The sequence below is a fragment of the Venturia canescens genome, chromosome 5 (genome assembly GCF_019457755.1).
Source record: "Venturia canescens isolate UGA chromosome 5, ASM1945775v1, whole genome shotgun sequence".
Classification (NCBI taxonomy): domain Eukaryota; kingdom Metazoa; phylum Arthropoda; class Insecta; order Hymenoptera; family Ichneumonidae; genus Venturia; species Venturia canescens.
Window position 1 is genome coordinate 3,495,663 of NC_057425.1, and position 23,973 is coordinate 3,519,635.

General features: G+C 45.9%; 1 protein-coding gene across 6 annotated transcripts in view; it reads left to right on the forward strand.

Annotated features, from left to right (window-relative positions):
- Window positions 1-23,973, forward strand: part of bsk (mitogen-activated protein kinase dJNK) — a 107,296-nt gene that overhangs the window by 23,689 nt on the left and 59,634 nt on the right. For 2 of the 6 annotated variants that reach the window (XM_043419900.1, XM_043419902.1), the window contains exon 1: window positions 16,153-16,712. The exons of the other annotated variants lie outside the window; for them this stretch is intronic. The gene's annotated coding sequence lies outside the window, so the exon portion shown is untranslated. Of the gene's footprint in view, window positions 1-16,152; window positions 16,713-23,973 lie in introns of those variants that run through there. 6 annotated transcript variants of the gene reach the window in all.

Genomic DNA, 23,973 nt, shown 5'->3' on the forward strand with positions numbered 1-23,973 from the left:
CTGTGTGTACCGCTGCACTGCCATTTATTCAAATTCACTTTTCCTCCCACCTTCTTCTTCCCTCTTTCTCATACTTCGCTCGCACGTAGCCACTGTGACGTAGCGTACGTGGAGGTTAAAACAAAATAGAAAAGACGATTAAGGAGCGCGGCAGGGCGATGGAAACTGGGCAAAACATCTACGAAGGAGCAGGTTCTCGAGGGACACGTGCAAACTACGAAAGCAGGTTCATTCGATTCAGCAGGAGTCGGAGCTCCAGAGTTGATTATCCCTTTAATTTCATCTCATTAGTGCACTTTTTTGACAACGCCTGCTCGCAGCGACCAAATGGACTTTACGAATAAGCGCATTTCGCGTTCTGCTCCCTTCGTCGGATCTTCCATACGAGATCAAAGCTCAAGTACTCTTGATACGAATTAAATCTCAACGACTCGATAAAATATTCTCACAGAATGATCACTATCTTTCGAGGGGATTATTGATCCGGGTATTTTCGAGGGGGAGGGGAACATTGAAGGAATCGCTGATCGCGCTCCGCCTCACAAAGTTTCTCGATCGAATTCTAACTCGTAAATCGGCTAAACGATTCAGACGGGATGTAGGTATCGAGTGCAAACGTCGCTTGCAAGCTGACCTTGACTCGTATCGCGTATACATTCCGTGGGGAGGAAAACCAGAGAGGAAGGGAGAGCGAGAGGGAGCCAGGGAAGGGTTATCACGATCGCGTCGGTGAGAGTAACGAATTGCCTGACGATAGAACTTTTCAGCTTATGCGACTAGGGCCAGTAAAAAATCCTCATGGTTTCTGTCTGGACGCTTGAAAAACGCTTGTAAATATCTTTGCGTTAGCCCACGATGAAAAAGCTTGTGCGCGGAGAAAGAGCGTTCTTACTTACGATTCAAACGGGCCAAAGTCCCTTCGAAATTTCAACAGTAAAATACTCTTTTTTGTAGCTTCGTTACATATTGACACATTTTCGCGTCTAGACAAGACAGACGCGCGACGCTATAAAAAGCGCCAGCAACGTCCTACCGAAGCCTCGCTCCATTGTGTACTGCTCCCAATGTAGGAAAAAATGAGACTGCGACTTGCTACGAGTATCGAGAATCCCCGCGTTCATTATTCCTCTCGAGCTCTACAGCCCGAAATAGTCGTCGCTGATCGATAAGACGGCGGCGAACGCATACAGATGCCAACGGTAAAAGACCCCGCGGTGTGGCTCAGCTGTATGGAAAGCCTGTAACGAAATGTTCGGAAAGCCGTTGTGGTCTGCCAGAGGATATGAAAATAGGAAGTGCTGGAGAATCGGCCGCTCCTGCGCTTCCACCGATTCGCTCCTCGGAAACGGAGCCCTCGGGCCAGTCCTCCCGTCGTTTTTCCTCGTACAGGGTGTCCGTTTACTTCTCGCTTCACATTTTTTCATACCGTTTACTCCACGAATTATCAAAGAATGGTGTGCGCTCGTCCAAGGAGCAAAAATCAGGTAAAATATTGGACACTCGCAACGACCTTTGATAGAGTAAGTGCAGCTAATTTGGGATAGCATTGTACACGTTTTTTTGTATTCCAAATTAGCTTCCTTTCCTCTACTCGGTACTGAAATTCATATTTTCTCCTATGAGAAAAGAATTTCTACTACACGGAGAGAAAATTTCACTAAAAAATACTATGGTGCCGTAGGAGTAGGGTTCTATGTCGTAATATTTATTAATTCTTACGAAAATACATAGTTATTTTTGTGAAGCGACTCGATGAAAATTGATGTGTGATGTCAAAATAAATACATCGGCACACATGTATATCGGCATGTTATCGTACAATTGCGAATGAAATTCTGTTATTTACCACAGTAAATTTCTAAACACTTTGGCGTATGATCGATGCTTGTGTTCGAGCTCCTCAAATTTTACTATGTTCAACTGTAAATTTCAATTGTGAAAACAGTATTAAGCATAGCAAAAGGATATAATAATTGTACTTGACGGAGTTAATCATCGAGTCAACATAAATTTTACAACGTTTCCTCGGTGAAGTATGTTGGAAAAAATAGCACAGTTTAAACCTTTGTCACAGCAAAATAGGCAATTTAAAAATTTTCGTTCGGAATTGACTTGGAAATTACAACGTTTTTGGTAAAAACCTTCAAAATGGGCGATATAAAACCCCAATACCATGGCAGCATAGTAATTCTTACTATTTTTTCTCTCTCCGTGTACCAGGAACCGGACTCCGAGTTTCCGTGGGTGAATTAACGACGCAAAAAATCGTTGCCTCAAAATCCGTACTCGGCTGAAACTTTCCTCAGGAAGCGAGCGCTGACTCGACGATTTCAGAGCCTGTTTTAGTCGCCAGGATTCTTATTCCTGCTTTGAAGAATTCTGAAAGGAAAGAGCTTCGAGATATACGCGTTCCCAGTTGAATTTTCAGTATGATTCGAGGTTCGGAGGATCCTTCAGGAGGCAGCAATCGTCGACGTTGTTTAATCGGATTTCAAAAGTATCGCAAGACCAATGAAAATTCTTACTCGTCGGCGCCTCTCTCGAAATTTCAGCTTCGTCCGGTAATCACGCTGACTGCAACAACGTCCGCGGCGAAGGGCTTTGAAATGCGTGCCAAATGAAGTTGACATTGAATCGGAAGCTCGGAGGCGAGGCGATTTTTGAAATATTCTCCTGCTGAAATACAGTGCGTCAACGGCTTAATAAGATCTCTGTTTAACTCCTCGTACCGCGTGCGCGACTCCGTGCTGTAAACAATTGTGGCAGGATCGCAGGGGTTGAGCAGTAATAGCGAGCAGCGCGGAGTCGAGAGTTATTTCGGTACAGTCAACGTCAAGGAAAGTTATTCGAGTTCATTAGCGACGGAGAGTTCTCTGGTTAAGTCCTGCACTCGGGTGGGAAGGGACGTCGAGTTCTGTAACTGTAAAAGGCAGAAGGAGAGAGCGCGGCGGCAGGTGTTCTGAAACAAAAGTAACGCCGCAGTAGCAAGAGTCGAGGTGTGATCAGACAGCGGGCTTATTCGTAACGCTCGGAATTGTGTGTAAAACTTTGTGTTTCGTCGCGTAGCACGGACACGTTCCGACTTTGCGATTTCAATAACCAAGTGATTTTCGTCCGCAGGAGATATTTGTAGTGGCGCGGATGAGTGCGAGAATGGAACTTTTGAAATAGTTTATTTTTATTAATCGAAACAACGAGTCGAAAGTCCCTGGGGATTGGAATATTTCGTAGAGAACTTTTCGAAGTGGAAATTTCGTGGGGTGTTTCCACGATGAGCAGCTGATCGATATTTCATCGTTCAATTTCATTGGGAGCTTGGAGGTTTTTTTTCTCCAAGTTTCTCTCCTCGGATCGTTCGTCTCGAAGAGAATCCTTTAGCACGAGCTCCGGATGCACCGATATAGAAAAAAGAGTTATGAACAGGAGTTGGAGTGTAAAACGAGCGTTCATATCGCGGTAACACGGTTATAGGAAGTTCATGTGGATAATTTTGTGCGGTGTGTGCAGGTTTTGCTTGGCTGCGGTACTCTGCGGCACTCTCTGTCCCACCGCCATCTTGCTTTATCGATTTCAAGCTCACCCCTTCCTCGCTCTGTCTTTCTCGTGCTCGGCCTCCTCCTTGCCTGTCCTTATACTTTTCCGTCCCTTTTTCTAACCGCGTTTTTGTCCTCCCGCCTCTCTCGTTTTTTACTTTGGTTTCCATTCCAACTCGAGTTTCTACCTCTCCTAGTGCCTTTCGAGCTCGCTCCTCGCTTCTTTTTTATCTCTCCGCAATTGCCAAATCCATTGTCCGCCACGTGGACAAGAGCGCTGCTATCCGCGCTCGACCGCGGAGTTCCTCCCTGATTACAGGCAACACACGTGTTTAGTTTCGTTTTTAACTATTTTTTTGTACTTTTGGCTCGATGATTCCAACGAGGAGGAAAACCTCCGTTCGGAAAGCTCGCGCGTGTATGGACGAATTTTTCGAGGCTCGCTGTTCCGAAACTCTCTCGTATATATGCGGGGTCGAAATAAGCCTGGAAGAATATTATTCGCCCGAGCTTTGGTTGTACAGCTGGGGAACGAGATCCAAGTGGTTGGAACGAGCTCAATCCATTTTTATTCTTTCCCTGCGCATATGCGATGTATCTTCGTTCAATTTTCCCCTCCTTTTTCCTTCGAAAATCCCGCTGTCCCCTCCCCCGTTACCGTTGTTTTTTTTATCACAACATATCTTCATTTCTGTTATCGCACGAGCCTTTGAGTTCCTCCTACGGACAACGTTTTTTTTACGAGTGTTTATCTCTCCGCTATGGATAAGGCGAACTTTTAATATTCTCCCCTCGGAGGTTCGTTGAGCCCTGCGCGCAAGATACGCTCACCTTGTTTTGTTGTCCCTGGAGAAAAGATACTGAATTGCAGGAAAAATTTATATCAGCTCTTAAATCTTGGCGTTGAATTTACGATTATTGCCGGCTTTTTCCAGGTCAGCGTAGTTGACTCGGTAAACTGGCGAGCGAAAGAGTGTGTAATTATTGTTAAACAGCGTCGAAAGAACGGCGAGCGATCGACGCGGAATGACATCCATAAAAACGCGTAGGCGGAGTTAAAAATTCATTGGATTTGCGGAGGCAAGCGCGTATCGAGGAGTCGAAGCGAGTCGGGGGCATCGTCAGCTCGAATTCCCGATTTTCTAAAGCTCTTACCGCATTTCAATCAACGCAGACTCGAGTATTATACGAATACAGCTATGCCAGTCCAGCGCGGACTGCTTCGAATTCAGTCTGCGTTTCTCGACGGTTGCCGCTATTGACGATTATTATCATTCGCGAATGCCGCGTTCCGCGCGAGCGGCGCCCTACGAAGTGGCAGTTGCGAGAGCCCTTGCCTCGAACCTCGAACTTGTCGAATCGCAAGGGAACGGGCTGCGGGAAACGCAGAGGAGAAATACACAGCTCCGCTGACGAGGAGAAACGGGGCGCGCGGGGGCAAAGGGACTGCCAAAGAGAACGAGGCGAAGGGAACGGGAGAGAAAGTCAGAGTTATAGAAACCGCTGTGTGTACCAACTTTCCCGATGCTCCTTCATCCAGGAGCCGGTGCGGGCTTTCGGCTTAGCCGAGAACGTCGACGCGGGGCTGTTTATTAATTAATGAAGCCTCGGCACCGGCATGACTCGAATCTGAAACGAGGGCTCGAACAGAGAGACTCGGAGGGACGGAGAAACGACGGTATGCAGAAGCGAAAGGGCGAGAAAGTTTGTGCAAAGTGAAGCACAACATTCCCGAACGGACCACGACCGGTGGCTCGTGGTTGGCAGGCTTGCGCTTCGAGAATTCTTCCCGTGCGTTAAACCACCGGTAGAAAGCCCTCGAAACGCCAACGGGAAATCTCTCGGGTCCTCTTTTCCTGGCCCTTTCTATCGCCCTTCTTTTTCGACAGTTTCGTTACACGATACTCGAGGGATGACTTCGGCGAGCTCTTCGTGTACGGAGCTAGCGGTCGAAAGAAAATAAAAATAAGCAGCCTGCCGATTGATCCATCTTGATTTTCCACCAGTGCGCTCAAACTCCCCCCCCCCCCCCCCCCCCCCCTTTCTCCTTAAGCCTGCTCCTCGGTGGAATTTGAAGAATGTCTGTGTATACTACATCGGTGCCCCCCCTGCATTACCACACCCCCCGATGACGGATAATCGAGGCAAATTGCTCGCTCGACTGCGCGCTCTTCCCGATGCTTCCTTAACTACGCCGCGAGGATACACTTTGTTAAGCCCCGAGATTAGGATTCGAACCACAAAGAGAGACAATCCCTCGAGCTCAGACGATGCAAATTCCCTTGGCCAAGAACTCAACGATATTGATGGGTTTCGCTTTGGATTTCGGTCCCGCTGCTGGTTAGTTCCGCGGTTTTCTGCCAATTAGACGCTCGGACCTCAAATCCCTCCGATAATTGACGAGGGCTTTCTGCTTCAAGTTTAATTTACCGATTTCTCAATCTTCGTCTCAATGATCCCGGACGGTTTACGTCGAGTTTATCGAAAATAGCGTCGCTTGAAATTTCTCTTGAATATCTCACGATACTCTTCCAACTGGAAAGTCGATTTTTTTCTTCCTCGTTCCTCATACACTTGTCCAAGCACGAGCAGGATTCGAAAAACAATCTGACGAGCGGATTTACATTTTTCATCGAGTCTCCAAAGAATCAAGCAAGTCTCGAGAAGTTTTCTTCATAACTGCGGAACTAAAATGACCGTAAAGATTCAGCTCCTATATAACATTCGGCCGGAACATCGGTGGGCTCCCGCTCCGATTTATTCCGACGAGGCTCCTCCTTCCGTCTCCATATTACGTCGGACTTTGCCTCATGTGCCTTACACCGTTGCTCCCTTTATAGGCAGCGGATTTATTCGCGCAAATTGAGTTACGAGGAGCGTGTCGGGGTCCCTTTTTGTCGTAAAGAGCGCGAGCACCCCGCGACTCTATACGAGCACACACAAACGCGCAAACTCACACTTTTTCTCTCCTCTCACCTTTTCTGTGTGTATTTACATATTTATGTGTATTCATATATGAATGACGCACATGAATATACGCTGACACTCGATCGATGCAACGGAAACCGATGCATCCAACGGCCGCATATAGAACAAAACATGCGGAGCGGCAGCATATCAGTGCAGCAAAGCGAACTGTACAGAACGCTCCGTGTACTACACCCAAAGTGCACTTTATACGCTCTCGATAACTCTCGAGACTCGGGAGAAAACTTTGTATTCCGTATGCCTCCTGCAACTCGAATCGATTCAACTTCCAATGAATAGACTCTGTCTGTATAACACCAAACATAATGTCGTCGTAATAATGTATAAATGCAGTTTTACCCAGTAATGGGGAGTCCATAAAATGTTGCGTGTTTATATCGTGAATTTAGACGACGCGCGTGACGATCGCCGCGCTGTGTCGTTTAGAATCGAACAGAATCTATTTTGTCCTTTAAGGTAGATCATGCCCGAAGGATCGTATTTCATGGGTGGCTAAATTGGATCGATTTTTACTTCCTCATTAAAAATATCATCGCTTTAAATTAATGTCAGAGCTGTTAATTCGAAATTGCGGATACATTTTTTCAACTTATCTTTTGGCGAATGAAATTACAAGCCGTTTATTGAACGAGCCAAGTAAAGAAAAAACGAAATGCCGAAATAAGCAAATTTGAGGTTATATACGAGTGCTCGTTACCGATTTTTAACCTCGTATATTTGTATTACTAGTAAGACTCGAATTTTTTCCCAGACCTTCGTTATATACTTCATTGTTATTGTGTACTTTTTCCCAAACTTCGTAAGCAGCGTTCATTTCGTTATGTGGAAAGATAAACGATTTTTTACGCACAGTCTCTAGAATCCTGTGTATTTTTCCTCATATTTAAACGCGTTTATCTCAATAAACGATAGGACGAACCCTTTAAATTGGACGCGTGTGTCAGTCGACTACCCATTCAAACTCTGTGTAAATTTCAAGACTTTCTTGAGAGAATCGTTTCGTGCATGAACTACCTTAACAATTCTGTACTGATTGGAAGAAAATTCGTAAACTTTTGGAAAAAATAGTGATTGGGAGATGAGGATTGAACCGAGTGGCGCCAGCAATGAAAATCTCGAGTCTTTTGTCAGCAGGTTTTTCGAGTAATCCGATTAATTATACCGGAACCTGTTTCCGCGTTGACGAATTCATCAGCCGTTAATGCCTGACGTGAGAGGATAATTCGCTGATAAACGAGTTTATGTTTGTTTCCTCCGGCGAAAGTTTCGTATGAAAACAAAAAGAAAAAAGCTGACGATGGGGAACCGAACATATCAACGTTAAAAGTTGGGAGGAAGGCCGGAGACTGGGGGCTCCCGCGCATGCGGGGGCCCCAGGGAAATCATCGTAGTCATCCTTTTATGCATTTCAACAAAAAAGAAAACAAAAAAGAGCTGACGGATGTGCATGTTATACGGAGATGTACAGTCCGTTCCGTGGGAACGCGATTTTCCATGAAATTGCTCACGTATTTGTACTCGTAGGATACGTTGAAAAGGCCGAATACCGCGGGGAATGCGTGTAGAAGGTAAAATACAAATCCTTTGATCCGAGGAATTTAGGAGTTGGAGACCGAAACGACGCGCACATAGAACACGTATTTTCCAACATCCGTAAATTTAACTGTACACGTTTAGTACACAAAAGCGAGTTTCTCCCTCCGCGTTTTGACGCTCGCCTATTCTCCTCCATATTTGATTCAAAAGCCTTTTCTCTTTCTCTTATATTCCCAACGTGTATTTCTCGCATATCTATAAACTGTATAAACTACGTAATTATAATAGGAACACAGGGAGAGCACGAGACGCGAAATTCCTGTCACAACTGTCAGGCATAATTTCACGTTGGAGAAGTCTCCGGATTAACGTTGGCTAATGTGGCAGCTGAGCTAGAAAGCCTGCCAAAGCAGATTCCGCTTCGTTATTTAGTCCCCGACGAAAAACGAGCTGGACCGGCCTGCTAATACCGCTCGCAGATTCCTCTCTCTCTCAATCTTTCTCGGAGTTAACACGGTTCAAGTAACCGAAGACATTTTTTTTTTCGAGTCTGCAGATACCGTTGCGGCGAAAAATCTGTCGGGGATTCACGAAATCGAGGAATCTATGGAAGCTGAAAGATTTTCGGTCCATTCCGACGGTCTGCAGCTCCGTATCTCAATTACACTCCTCGGCTTCCGTACGATCTCTCTTCTCGCTATTTTCTTTGCGTCTCCCCTTCTCGCTGTCTTGGATCAGTTAAGCAATTGGAACGGACCCGGAGACGACGCGTCCTGGACGCTTCGTGGCGTGTTTTCCTTGGCTAGTCACCTTGTTGAACAGTCGTTAAACAGGCGTTACTGAAATTACATTTGCTTTGAAGCTAAGTTCCTTTGATGTACGTGCGACACACTCGTTTTTTTTTTCTCGCACTGTGCAAAATTGAGTTATAAACACATTATTTGAAACCGCTCTCTTGCGGATCGTGTTCTAATCGATTCAAGTTCCTTCCAGCCGAGAAGTTACTCTTTCCAATCTTTTCCCCAAACTAATTCAAGATGACAGACATTTTTCAGTGGCTCGTACTCCGATGAATCGATATCCCAGCCTCGTATCATCCCCGACTTCTCATCCCCATTTTCAAAAGTGTAAACCAAACGAACACCAATATATTTTCATAAAAAGGAGGAACCAGCTGCCTGTGCATTATTTCGTCGCGAGGACACGGAGAAAACGAGGCCGAAGAGCATTATTAACTTAATTCCAAGAGCAGTAATAACAATTGTTCTTTCCACCATAATAAAAAGACCAATACCCATGCCTTTTATTCAAAAGACTCAAGAGTCTTTTTCTCTTAAGCATAGTCAAAAATCTTTTCAGTCACTTCAAATGTTCATATTGTAAAATATGAATATAATAATAATAATAATATGAATATGAATAAAAATCTGAATAATAGAATTTACTGTGCTGACAGTGAAAATTTGTGATTTACAATAAATTTCCACTCATCAGTAAGTGCTAGTCTGACGCGATGAATAACATTCGAGACGACGCTGAAGTTTGCGGAGTCCAACGAAATGAACGAAAAAAACATTTGCCTTTCACCAATTTTTTATTTCACGAAGTATCGGTGCAAGCTGAAAAACGATGAATTGCAAATTCGACATAGAACGAAATTGGAGAATTACTGAAATTATTGGAGAATTTTTTTAGATAATTTCGTTGGACTCTACCGTTGCAAACTTCAGCGTCATCATTCGAGACCAAAACGAAATATAGTTCTCACGCGTGCACGACTTTTTGCTATCCGCATAAAGCTGTTTAGAATCCAAAGGCCGAAAAATAGGAAAATTCAAAAAAAAACTATCCTCTTTGTAATCGGTGGCTAAATGCTTTGAAAATTATTGAAAAATAATATATTCCTCCACGATACAAAACGAATTCTTTTTCTCCGTGCGAGTGCTCGAGATTGCTTTCATTATTTTTGCCGCCTGATGTACGAGTCCGTAATTTCGATGTAACCTGCGCTTTGAGTTTATCCTTGGCCAGGGAATTTAATTGCGAGACCGAGTGTAAGGCGGTTTTAATATGATCGACGTGTAGCATGCACATCGAGCCACTGGCAACAGCAGCATCAAGCGCTATAGTCTTCGATATACGTACCCAACTGATACTGATGCTCGTTCATGCGCGCTAAGCCCGGCTTCTCATCACGCCCCAGCTGAGATTTTCATCATTCGGGCGGAAGTTTCCCTCCTCAGAGCGTTGCACACATTACATAGCGACGTATATACAGGACTCTGTAGAGATGCACTCGTACAGGGATGCACCTTTCTCCTTTCATTTATTTGCGTTTCCAGTTTTTGTCAATCCTTATCCCCATCGCGATAGCGGATCTTCTCAACCAAGGAACGTTCGCGATCGATCGCTCTGCGCCAACGTGTGTATCGATGCTAAGATTATTTCATTCCAAAAGTTGTCGCGCTCAACCGTTCGTCTCTATTCAATAAATTATTCGTAATCGGATGTTAAGGATCGATATCCACGCGTGGAAAAGAATTTTTATGCGCCTCCGTCGTTTTCAGTATCCCATAACAAGCATTTTTGTTCGAAAATTCGGTAGGATTCGATCCAAGCTCGTTTTGAACCATATCCTTCGATAACTTTTTGCTCCAAATGTGCAAAATCTCTGAATTTTCATGATTTTTCTCACATATTTCGATCTGCGGCGACAAGAGAGACTGAAAACCCAAAGTTTTTCGAAATACGAGAATACTTTGTTTCCCGCGTGAGCACATTTGTACGAAATATGTATTTCATCTTGTATCGGAATCAGCGTTGGATTGTGAGGTAAAAAAAGTTTATCGAGTATATTTTCAAGATATTTACCGTCGCACGTACCGATGTAATGTGCCCGAGTGCTTTCACATCGCGTTCAGTCTCTCTCGCCCTCGTACAATCTCTTTGCAATCCAACGAACCCTCGACTGATCCCTCCTCCGCCGTCTACGAGGGTCCATATAACGCATTGCATAATAGAATACACGTCGACATAGTAATACGCAAGTGCGATGTGAGTCGTTGAGCTTTTCCACCTCACGGGATTACCCGCGTCAGTCGGAAACGTCCCGACCAAGATGACGATGACGACGTCCCGTTTCCAAGTAAAAAGGGGAATCCGATTCATCGTCCTGTGCGCGAAATATACGGAGTGTCTTCGAAGCAACGTCAAAAGATTCACGGGATCAGTCGATCGCGATAATCCGGGAATAAAAGTTCGCAAAAAATTTTCCCTCGCCCATTGTCGACAAAATTAGTATTTTTCAAGCCGCTCTCGCGAGCTCGTTTTATGAAATTCCAACGGAATTGATTTCTCCGGAAAGCAGTGAGTGGAGGAAATAAAAAAAAAACAATTTTCCAGTATTTTTTGAATAATCATCGACTTCGAAACCACCAAAATTGATGCTGCGGAGATTATGCTCGTTTCGAAGCAGCTCGGGCGTCCAAAGTCCTCCTTTCTTATCATCCTCCCAAGGGACTCGAGATACCTAACCCAATTACGAGTAATTGCACTCGGGGAGGACCGTGTGTGTACGAACGTGGGGGAAAAGTTGTTCGAGTGACGCACACGGTGGCTTCGCACCTGTTCTGTGTGTTACCTGCACCATCTCTCCCCCCCCCCCCCTTTTTTCTCGGTTCCTTCACGAAGGGGTGCAACTTCAAAGAAACTATTTTTAGGACCAAACACGTGTCATTTCGCGAGGCTGAACGTCCCCGTGCATCGACTTGTAGTGACTTTTTCTATGTTTCTTCTCGTCCGTCGATCAAATTCGTTTTCCATGCTTTATAGATTTTGTGCTGGTCTTCGTCCTGCGAACTCTACTTCGATTCCACATCCTGCATCATGCGAAGCTGAACGCTTATTATTGAATGGAACAAGTGATTCGTGCTTGAGGTATTCCTCTCACGAACCCGAATATTCTGCAAATAACTGATTTCCCATAACAGTAAAGTTAAAGTGCGCGAGAATTGGCGAAATTTCAGGTCAGGTTATCGAACGTTTAATGGAGAATTAAAAGTTCAGAAATCGTTAAATTCATACGGGAGCTTATGGAGGTTCCATCGTCACCACATTTTTATTCAATAATTCATGCATACTGAGTGATTCGAAATTCCTGATGCAAACTGTCTCGCAGGTGGAGAAAAATTTAAGGAAGCCATAGTAGCGACGATAAAAGTAAAAAGTTACGGAATCCTTGCCGTTGCAGCTATGGGAGCTGGAAATAATTATGAATATTTGAAAATCTCAACAGTTTGGTAAAAAATGTTCATAAAAACAAAAATTCTTCGTACAAAAGGAATTTTCACGAATGCTTCCAATTCGCATAAACTTCTGAGGCTGCTTTCCGAGTGATTCCCGACGATTCGATTCCGACCTCGAGTCGAACCGCGGTCTCGTCCAGCTCGGTTTGACGAATACAATGAATATAAATATAGCTGGAAAAATTCTTCGTTATCGCGAAGCTCTGAATTTGATTTGAGACCGACGATAAAAGCACTCGACCCGGATCGCTCGGGGTATCGATACCGTCGCGAAAATCCAAAGTGCTGCACATAAAGTTTCGGAGTTTCTGTAGCGTGGGCGTAAAAACAGACGTGAATTTGTCCTCATGATTTTATCCTCGGACATTGCCGGACAAGTATCGGGTTCGACGTACACTCCGCGTGCTTACTCTTCGCGCATATATATTCATACAACGCCGCTGTTTGCGCCGACGCCTCTGCGAGATCGTATGTGTGCACGGCATAAAACCGGGCTTGGGACAATGTCTCTTGAGAACTCGAGAACTTTCCGAGAGCCGTTGAGACGCCGAAGACGTAAAAGATGATCGCATAAAACGGGAATCGAGATATATCACGGGGTTGAAAAGACTTTGAAATAAAAGAAACGCTGCAGAAGACTCTCGGAGCGCACGGGGCGGGGGCGGGGGAACGAAGAAGAGTTAACGGGAGTACAAATTACAAAAAGGGCTACACCCGCGTCCGCCTGCCCTTTCGCAATAAATTGAAGAAAAATCGTTTCCGCGAGCGGAACGACCGAGGCGATGCTCTCGTTGGAATTGGCACATGCCCGGAAGCTTGCATGCGCGAGGACGGGAATTAAAAAATCTGCGAATGCCTACGACAGTGCGGAATGAGCGGGTAAAGAAAATCCCGAGTTCGAAGCAAACATAAACGAGGGCGAGGAAGCAATCGAGAGTTGTGAAAAAAGAAATAAAAATTCAAGTTCCACCCCGATTGAGGAAAATCTCGAGGGAAAATGGACGCACGCGCACGAACGAACGCAAATTTGACGCGTTATTTCTGCGAAGGCCATCCCCGCGTGACTCGTTCGTGCGGCGAGCCATCGGAATCGAATTTTGTCGTAGCGCCGCCACAGCCCAGGTACTCGCCCAAAAGTCCAACTCTTTCGTCTTAATTAAGTTTCATTTAATTAACACTCTCGTGAAAGAGCGACTCCGGTAGGCTGAATTCTCCCGTATTTTGCCGAGATTCTGCTTTTCCCTCTCCGAAGATTAAGAGCCACGCGAGATTAATACTCGACACCGCGATGCAGCCGCCGCCTGCGGATATAACCGCCGCTACGTGCGGTTCAACCGCAGCTTCCGTTTTCTTCCACACTCCCATTAGCTATCCCCCCTCCCATTAGTAATATTTTCATGCTTAGCTATAGACATAGATTCACGGAGATAAGCAAAAGCGCGTCAGCTTGGTCGTTTGTTCACCGGCCACGCCGTAATATCCTAACCCGACTAACCCGACGGATTAACGTGGCCCTGAGGATTCAAAGTTCAGGTAATCCTCCCATCAGCCCGACCGAAAGTTACTCTATCGAGAAAATTCGCCAACGCACAATATTAACGCGCATATCTTTTGTTTTTATCTTCTTTTTTATTCGAACCGAAGATTGAAATTTCTTCAATCTTTTATATCGCTCCGCGCGAGCCTCACCTTTCTCGACTCTCGCTCCTTCGGTGTGATTATGCTCAGCGTGATCGACCTGCAATTTAGTCTCCGCGATGCTGAAATACTTGGAGCTCGAAGTATTTTCATTAGCCAGAAATAGAGTTTGGTCGCTGCGTATATGGAAGAAAAAAGAGTCGAACGCCAGAAACGAGTAGCCTCTCGTGGCCTCGTCAGGTTCAAACTTCGAGCCGACACCAGCCGGAAAAGCTCTGATTTATCGAGAATTCAATTGAAATTTACGAATCTGGTTTAATCGAATACGCTTCAGTGATATGCGGTTTTTATCTTGCATTTTATTCAACCATCTCAAATATACGGAAATTCCATCGAATGTGCGGAAGCTCAAAACTTTCGTCAGGCGAGTGTCACACTTCATTCGTCGTGTGTCAACTCCACTGAACGGTTCTACACGAATTTTTCGATGGAGACCGAAATAAATCGAAACATTTGTGCACGTTTTACCGTCAGTCCGAATAGATTTCGTGATTCTCCCATCACTTGCAAATTTCCTGTGGCCCGCCCGCTTGAACCTCCGAGTTACCTTGGAATCCCCCGGCGGAACACTGATTGCGCCCTTTCTGCGGGTGTCGCGAATAATTCGGATACGCCGAAAGTGCAATATCGAGCGTCGGCTATCGAGTTTTGTCAATTTTGCGGTGAATACTCGGAGCCCCGCGTGGCTTTGGGCTGCTCTACGGGCACCAGGAAATGTGCATGAAGGAAAGCTCCGCTCTCGATGTCAATTTACACTCGCTCCGAACTCACACCCCCAAGCGCGGGGGCCTGATAGCGCCCGTCAGCGAATATATAAGCCACGCAAATTCTCCGACACTCTCTTTTGTACTTGCACGCTTCTCCGAACATGCGTTTTCCCACAGATTTCGATATTCTGCTCGTCCAACGTTACCCGCGATTTTATCCTGCGGAATTGACGACCTGCACGATCCAGGCTGCACCGAGTTAAGCATTCCGGGCCTTTCTTTTCTTGAGCAGCTGTCTTACGGAGTCAAACATCTCGCAACATATTCGGCTCTGACGCGCGAGCTCCAATAATTTAATCTCCGTCAAGCAAATCCGCGGCGATGCGTGAATCGGAACGAGCGGAAGGAGTGATTACTTATGAGGATTTTGGTTATTCGGGCACAGAAAAATTCCGAGCGGAAGCGACGCGACACTTTGTTCGGTTCCTTTTCCTCGATGTCAATTTTTTTTACCAGGCACACGAACACATTTTTACGGTGCTTACCATAAAGGAAGGTCATTTTTGCGAAAGTTGACAAACTTATTGCCGAAAGAAGATATTTTTTTGGATAAACTGGAAAAACCGTTGTGTCCAAGGCTCTTTGTTTCGGTGAGCTTTCCAAATGGAATAAATTTGACTTCGCAAAGTTTTGACTCTCTGCTCGTTTTTGGTGAGAACATCCGGCAACATTCCGTCCCGGAAATATCCATTATGCAGTCCGCACATGAATGAAAATACACGGAACTCGAGAAGCGTGTTGTGGTCGATATCGAGCAGCCTTCCACGTTTTGAGTGCAACGCATTTTCTTTATTTCCTCGTTTTATTTTCGCCATTATCGGTTCCCCAGGCTCTTTAGTTCGGTGCCGAGTCGCATTTGCACGCTACGCTGCACTCTCATCTTCAGGTAATCTGACATATCACGTAGCCACGATATGCGCTGTATTTCGTGCCGCAATTCGAACGCGCGGAGGTGTTGGAGCTTGCAGAGATTTCGTTCCAAAGACACGCGGAGACGCGGAAATACCTCGATATTTCGGGTTCGCTCGTTGAAACTCTGGGTAATTGGTTCGGTGTGTCAATTCGAGTTTGTGGAAGAAATCTGAAGTTCGATCGCAGCGAGGCTGGAAAAATCGCAGGAATTTTCTGGTACTTTTGTCTCCGGTTATCCAAAATCACCTTTCCTCGTGCACCTTTTTGCTTGCCTTTGCTCAGCCGCGGTCCCCTTGCACGTGTCTGTATTTCTACATAACACGTACTCGCGCGAGCGAGTACGTGCGAGCGCGCAAGCGCTCGACACGAAATCCGGGGTGCTGTTATCGGCGAGCCGGCAGTCGCGCGCGGCCCTTCAAACGCGCAGCATCGCTCTCCGCTCGTCGATCGCTTCTCTCTTCCTTTTCCTCTCTCGTTCTCACGTATCCTCCGCGATCGCGTCGTGTCATACGGCTTCGGCAAAGTTCCGGGAGTTGGAGCATTTTTCCCGGGGCGTTCGATTGAGGTTTCTCAGTAGTAGACTCGGCCACGAGAGAATAAAAGTTCGGTGAATGTGCCGTTACGTGAAACTTCGGGCGGGAGATCGTGCGAACGAATGAACATTTTTCTCTAAAAAATCGTTCGCGCGAGTCGACGGATTTGTAGTTTCTAGCGATCCTCGAAATCGGCCTTCCAGTCATCCGAAGACGATCGATCGATCGATCGGAATTCGTTTTCCTATTTTCACGGAACAACAAATCGCACACACGAAGAGCCCCCGTCCGTTACGGTTTTAGCATCGATCGTTGAATCAGTGATTGAATCAAGCGAAATCGAGGTTTTTAGGACTCGCGGGGCAACGCGGACCGCGCGTCATTGATCGACGAGATTAACCACGTGGCTCAGTCTCGACTGTGGACGATCCTCATATTCCGGTGGGTGAGGATGTTGAAACAATGAATCAGTAGTGAGAGAAAAATCGTCGTGCCAACTTGAGAGTTCTTTGACTTATTTCGTTTGTCTCCTTCGAGGGAGAGGGTTGTTGAGTGAACTGACTTTTCTCGTGTTTATCGCTTCGAAAAATGCAATTGTGATGCAGTTTGTGTGAAACGCCCGGCATTAACGTTACTGCTGAATAATTAGAGTTTATTTAGAGAATATTTGTTGGATAATGTTGGAAAGTAAATGATAAAAAGTGTTTTAACGACTGAGCAATCGGGCCAGTTGATCAGAGTATTAGTTCCGAGGAATAATCCGTGCGGCAAGTTCCCTCGGTAGTCGTTTACAACGTTTATCGCTGCTGTCTGACCCAACCCGGGGTTGTTCCACTTGGAACGCTTTATCGAGCTTGTCCGAGCGGTGCATCGCGTCGCAATTGCACTTTGCTGCTGCGACTACAACCGTGCGCGAGCTCTCTCCGTCTCTTTTGCTCTTCCCTCCTCTCGCTCGCTCCTTTACGACAGACCGCTCGTCTTATCGCGACGTGAACGCCCCAAATACGTTCGTAAAATCACACCTGTACACGCGGCTCTGTTATGAATTCGTATCGCGCCAGCTTCGCATCGCGAAGAGTCCAGCTTTATCGGAATCAGATTCTCTCCGTTCACGAATATCTTCCGTACACGATTCGCTGTAGCAGCGACCACGAATAGATTGCACACAGTCGATCGATTCGTGGCGACGAGATACGATGGCAAGTTTAATTGTAGAAAGTACGAAGAAAAGGCTTTTGTTGCATGACATATTTCTGTGTTGACGATCGTTCGAAAGAAACTTTTTGCTCGCTCGTACGCTGCTCGCCCCGGCCAGTCGAGGAGCGGAATAATATTTTGTTTTGTTTTTTTTTTTTTTTTTTTTCTCGTGAATGAAGAAATATTGTGATCGAAAGAAACGATGACAAAAACGGATTCGTGATTTATTGTGTTTGGCATTAATCCGAAGAGCCGAAATCCCGGTGTGTCAAAACTTTGTAAGTGATCGAGTAAATTTCATTTGCCGGAGCCGAAGAAGTGTTTGAACAAGGATTTCGCCAGATCCGGAGCGATTGACTGTCGGCTCACACCGCAATTTCCATCCCATCCAATCGAAAAGGCACTAAACCGACTGAAAATATAAAACACCAAAGAGAAATTTTCACATTTACAATTGTAGCGATCGTTCAGAAGACCAACGACGTTGAAACGATGAAAATTTGCAACCTCCATCTTCATACTTTACTTTCCCTCCAATCAACAGCGCTGGAACGCTGCGAAACAATGTCATCGATTGAAAAAAGTTTCCTGTCTCAGGCAAAATCCGATAACTTCTATATCATTTTTCTCACGCACTTCTCCAGCACGAACGAAACGAATTAACCTTTTCCGTACGTTTCCTCTGCGCTCATGTTCGTTCCACACTGACCTGAATATTTTCATAAAAACTTTTTGCTATCTGCGATCGCGAGCATATTCAGGCTGCTCACAAAACCAGCTGTTTCCATTGGAATCATCGTCCATCCTTACTTTATCGTAGAGAACTTCGAAATTTCATTTGCGTTCTCACCATTCACTTGGATTCTCCAAAAAAAAATGCTCTCCGGGCCAAAAGCACGTCGAAGCTCCGCTCTTGGATCAAAATTCATTAAACAGAAGAACCGAGAAATTTAAATTTGTGATATCGTTCCGACTCGATCGTGTCCCAGCTCGGAACAACCTGCTGGGAAATACTCGCGGAGTGAGAAATCAACGCCTCGAGAATGTTTCGGTTTGTCCGTTTGTTTTTTTTTTCTCGAAAAAAGGCGATAGCACTTGGCCTTTGGTAATACATAATCCAAGCGTGTAAACAGGCCGGATCCAATTACATCGGCACACGAGGGGGTTGTTTGCTTCTGGCCGCACCAACTAAATCCAAGTGCTTCGTGCTGATGGTTGATTGTGCTTGGACTATCGTGTATTTCCCTACCCACATATACGGCCACGTGATAAAGCCCACAGCAAGAGCCTAATGTCCTGCTGGGTATTTCGTGGTAGTACTCTGCCGACCGCTGGGACCCTCGTGCATGGCCGAATTTCTTGATCTTCCTTGGTTCCGGTTACGACCACGTGGAAATATCAGCTCCGTGAATATCGATCTTTCTGGCCAGACGGGCACAGTAATTATCTCGGTTTTTCAACAGATTTTTCCTGATTTTAACAGATTTTCTCCAAACGTCATATTAATCTTTGTAAATGTTTGAACAAATATTCTGAAAATAGAGAAAAAAAAATAGTCAATTTGAGTGCGAGAAGAGCGAAAATGAAAGTTTTGTTTCGTGCGCAGACGAGATAATACGCCCGATGAAAATAACGTTGTCGCAGAAGCGGAGGAGCTTGCAGAAGCTCCGAAACAGCGGCAGCTACACGATAGATAGGCGGAGGATCCGGAGCCACTGAAAAAGTGCAGATTCAGCGTCATCAGGGTCTCGCCCCATCTCTTGTTAACCGGATTCTACACGATCATTGAGTGATAAAAAAAATGTTTCCCCTCAACGCGTGAAAGGCACACATGCAGGCGGGGCGAAATCTTTAGAAACAAAAAAAACAGTGAACGTGTCTCGACGGTACAAGATCTATCGAGAGAGCACGGAGGACAATGCGCTCTTGGGCCTCTTCGTCGTTCTTTTTCCCCCGGCCTCACCCTCCTCCACACAAACGTTCGCACATGTGTATATTTATATGGGCTTTTGTTATGAAGCATCGGACACCCAACTCACGTAGACTCGCTCGATTCCCAAAGCAAGTTCTTTCTCGACCGCTTCCGCTCCTTTTCTCTCTTTCTCTCTCTCCCTCTCCTCGCTTCTCTCGCTCCTAGTTTTCGCCCTCAGTTTCGGCTCCTTCCCTCCCTTCCCGTCTCTCTGGCGTTCTCTTCCGGCAACCCCTTCAAAAAAGCACCAACCATGGCGCCAAGGGCGCACTCCTGACGTTACGGTCACGTGACGTTTGGCCAAAGGCGGCCTGCAGGGGTCGCTATCTTACTCCTCTCGATGGCCGAGGTTTGCATCCACGTGTGTGTGTGCGTGTGTGTGTGTAAGCGCCTATATCCGGCCGAAGGAATGTGTGAACTCGGCTGAACGACCGCAGGAAATGGCAGCATCGACGCGCGGAGGTGAAAAGTTCGCAAACTTTGGGTTATAGGCTCAAACTGCCCGTTGAGAGGCTCGGATGACGCTTAGAGTTACGGTCCAACTTGCCTTAAAGCTTCGATCGATCCTCCCTGACGACGGGACGGCAAAAAATTTATTGGATGCAATAAGGATCGTCGAATCTGTAATCCGATATGGTTCAGACTTCCTCCGCAGGATCGAGGTCGTACCGATGCCACGGGAATGCTCCAAGCTCGCCTATTTTTTGCTCCACTTTCCTCAGGCGTCTCGTCGATGCTCCGATGGAAATGAAACACTTTTTTCAACCCACAAATAAATCGTTGCATTATCGAGGTTTGTTCTCTTAACTCGATGATTCTCATGGCAGAAAACAATCCAGTTGCCCTTTGAACTTGTGAAATTTTCTATAATAGTGTCGAAATTTCCGCAAACTTTATTTTCGAGCGAGTGGGTCATCTGACTGTCCCAAAAGATTCTCGGACGGGAGCGACGAGCTCGAGGATCTAAAACTTCAGAATTCATCGTTCCTCGCACTATAACGTCGTCGTGGCAAAAATTTGATGCATTTTCATAATTGACTTTTCCGTAGTAAAAAATCAAATATCTCGCGTCCCCGGCGCGCGCACTTTCGCTGAAGTATCCAACGATGCGACGCTCACAATTGAGAATGTAAACACGAGAAGATAAAATAATGGTAAATGTATTCGCTTCATCCAGCGTTCTCATCGTTTCGGGCCAATTGAGCTTGAAAGAAGAAATTTGCTTATGGCTATCTGAGCTTGTGTGTTTTCTCGCGGGCGCGTTCGACCCCGTCGGGCGAGGCAACCACGCGTAACTCGACACCCCCGTCGAGCCGTTGCGAGAGCCGAGCGTCGAGGGGATGAGGGCGAGAGAGAACGAGAGAGAGAGAGAGAGAGAGAGGCTTTTCGACGTCGTCGACACTGTTTCTTCCTACGTACGAGAGGGTTTTGCAGATGGCGGCGCGAAATAATACTAACACACAAATAGCACGTGATATTGATTTTTCCTCGGCGCGTTCCAGCCTCGCTCTCGCACCCGTTCATCCCTCGCCATCGGGCTCGAGAGTGTGCCGGCTCGTCTCTCGTCAGTTCTCGTTGATGTAGCCACCCCTGTCACGTTCACGTTCCGCTTCTCTCGCACCCCTACTACATATCCAGCAAGCACACCAACACGCCATAGGCACATGCACACTTTCAATGTACACCCGCCCTGCGCGCCACTCTTTTCCCCCTTTTGCTCTTTCCCTATGTAAACTCTGTTCATTCTTCTCCGGCTAATATCTGTTGGTCGCTCGTGAACGCTATTAGTATCATTGGTTTAGCCGAGATATACACGCGCGGCGGCACGTCGGAGAGGCAACGATTTCCAGCTGCGAGAGAGAGAGAGAGAGAGAGAGAGAGAGAGCAGGGCGAGGAAAACACGAAACATTGTCGGAGCGAATTTTTCACGCGCCTCATTGCTCCCCGGGTCATTAACTCGAATCCGTTCTTCTGCAAGCTCCGAAACACCGACGAGCATTCTTCAGGATAATTATGCTGTCTCGTTCCTTCGACGAAACGGTCGCGCACGAAGAAATTTTTTCTTCGAGCCCCTCCGCTTCGGAGGCCCTTGACAAATCTGCCCGATCGCTGTTATTATATGTAATTACGTTTATTCGATCGAAACTTCACCGGTAGGGAAATTGAGAAAAATTCGACCGCCGAAGAAAGTTTTGATCGCGCCCTCATCCGCGATACTAACTTTCTATTCAATTACGAGCTTTCTTCATTATGCTCCATCGATACAACGTTTTTCTTGCCTCCCCAAACTGCGCAACCAATTCCCATCAACGGAACGATCGAATCGCTGATTAATTACTTTATTTCGTAAAAGCCTCCCACTTTCACGTGTCATTTGAATATAAGTAAAAAAAACAACGAGGCAGAAAGGCTCGATCGAGTCGAACGAAATTTCTCAGCAGCGAGAGGAAAGCGTTTCCGCGACGACGATTTGAGTTTAAAAATATTGTAGAATTGAACAACATTCTTCAATTAATATGTAGCAAAAGTTATTCTTGAAGATCACACTTGTTTTTGAATTTCGTATTTATTTTGTGCAACTCTCTCGGTTCTGCGAGCAAGTGGGCTCTTGTTGCCACGTTTATCCCGGAGTAGGCTGTCGAGCAATGAATTACCCGTAGAGCTTTGTAAGCCCAGGGATACACACGAGGCTGGCAGCTCTTCGCTATTTGATCCATGCGAGTAAAGCTCGCACCAACATATGATGTTAATAATGGCTTGACCGTTTGATTTAACAGCGTCATTAACGAACGAGGCCCGGCCTTCTCCTTCCCTCGCTTTACCTTCGTGTATCTGTTTTATCTCTACAAGTACGAATTCACGGATAGTCTGTTGGAAGAGTGTTTGCTCCGACGGAAAGCGCGTCTCTCTGCTGACTTGGAGTAATTGCTCGTATTAAATTTAATAATATACCGAGCGGAGTAAGCGCCGTTCACTTCGCGATGTGGTCACGCCCTCTGCTCGCTCCCATTTTACGCCCCATAAAATTCCACAAATTTTTCACCCTCTTCGTTTCTACATTTTATCCTCCTCTTTTTCCGGTCCCACAGACAAAGGGCACATCGAAATATTAACTTTGAAGTCGTAATTACTTGACGTTCGCTCTTCGCTGACTTCGTCTCGACACACTACTTTTTATCGCGGTGACGATGTCCGCCGATCATAAATAGATTTTCCGACACGCGTTTTCGGTGAACAAATAAACTTACGAATTGAGCGAACTTTTTCGTTGGATCGTCAAATTGTGGCGAACGAAATGAAATAATTGGATAATAACGGAGCGAAAATTTGGTTGCGGTTCAAACACTCGATTTGTTGGCTCAGATCAGTATTTCTCATCGCGACGAAAACGTTCTGTTGGATCAGAAAATTTATTTTTTTCGTCCACCGAAGCGTTCATCGAGTGAATTTGATCAAAATGGGAGACTCGGGGCTCGCAGAATCTTGGAAAAAGCCGAAATCCGCATCCGGTTTCTCAGTCCGGAACATTAATTCCGCTTACGTTTGCCAAAAAACGAAGCCTCGAGGGCTCCTCGTTCCGTGCTTGCATATATATATATACAAGCAGATCTATGTGCCTGACTTCTTATCGTGAGATTGGCGCACGAAGAGGGAGAGCTCCATTTCGAGCTTGCGTCCCCTCGCTGAACTCCATTTTTTACGACGAATCCGAAATCGTCGTTTCGGGGACGACGAATCTTCGAGTAATTTTTCCTAGATCCAAGAACCGTGTTCGCAATTCCGGTTTAAAAAAGCGTATTTTTGTGATAGCGAATCGAGAGAATTTTCAGATCCTGCGATTCAATCAAACTTTTTAACGGAAGAAAAAAATGAGGATGCTCCGAGCAAGTGATTCGGGGGCTCTGGGCTCCGTAACGAGAATTTGACTCCGCGATTCAACGGAAATTCCATTCCCCCTCGGACCAAAGCCTCGGTGGGATTTTCCTGGGGCGGATAAAAAAAATGTTTGGGACGAGAGACAAAAATCCGCAAGGAGAGAAAAGAGGAAGCTGGAGCCGTTGCTAGAAGCCCTTTATTCTCTTTGCACTTTCGAAATCCGTTAATTCGTTGCTTCTATGTAGAAACGGGACGTGCCTCCCTGAAGTAACGACGGTTGTTTCACGTACCGGTCGTTCTGCTACGGGGATACAGAGGGAGACTCCGTCGACTTGCTCGAATTAAATGATATGAACGCGCATCGTGCTTTCAACGTGAGATTGGCCACAACTTCCTGTCGCATGTCGAGAGAATTTTCATTTATTATTTTGCAGCCCCTCGACATCGACGAGTTGATTAGATTTGATGAGGTGTCAGACGGTTTTGCAGTTTTCTCATAATTCGTTTGCAGCCAAATGTGTTTTGCGCAGCGTGCGACCGATGGAAATGCTTTCCCCCCATTTCCCACTTTCCTCGTCCGTAAAAAATGTGTCGCCTCTCTTAGCGAAGCTTCGATTCTCCGATATTGAATGCGCAACGAAAATTTTTTCATCCGTCGAG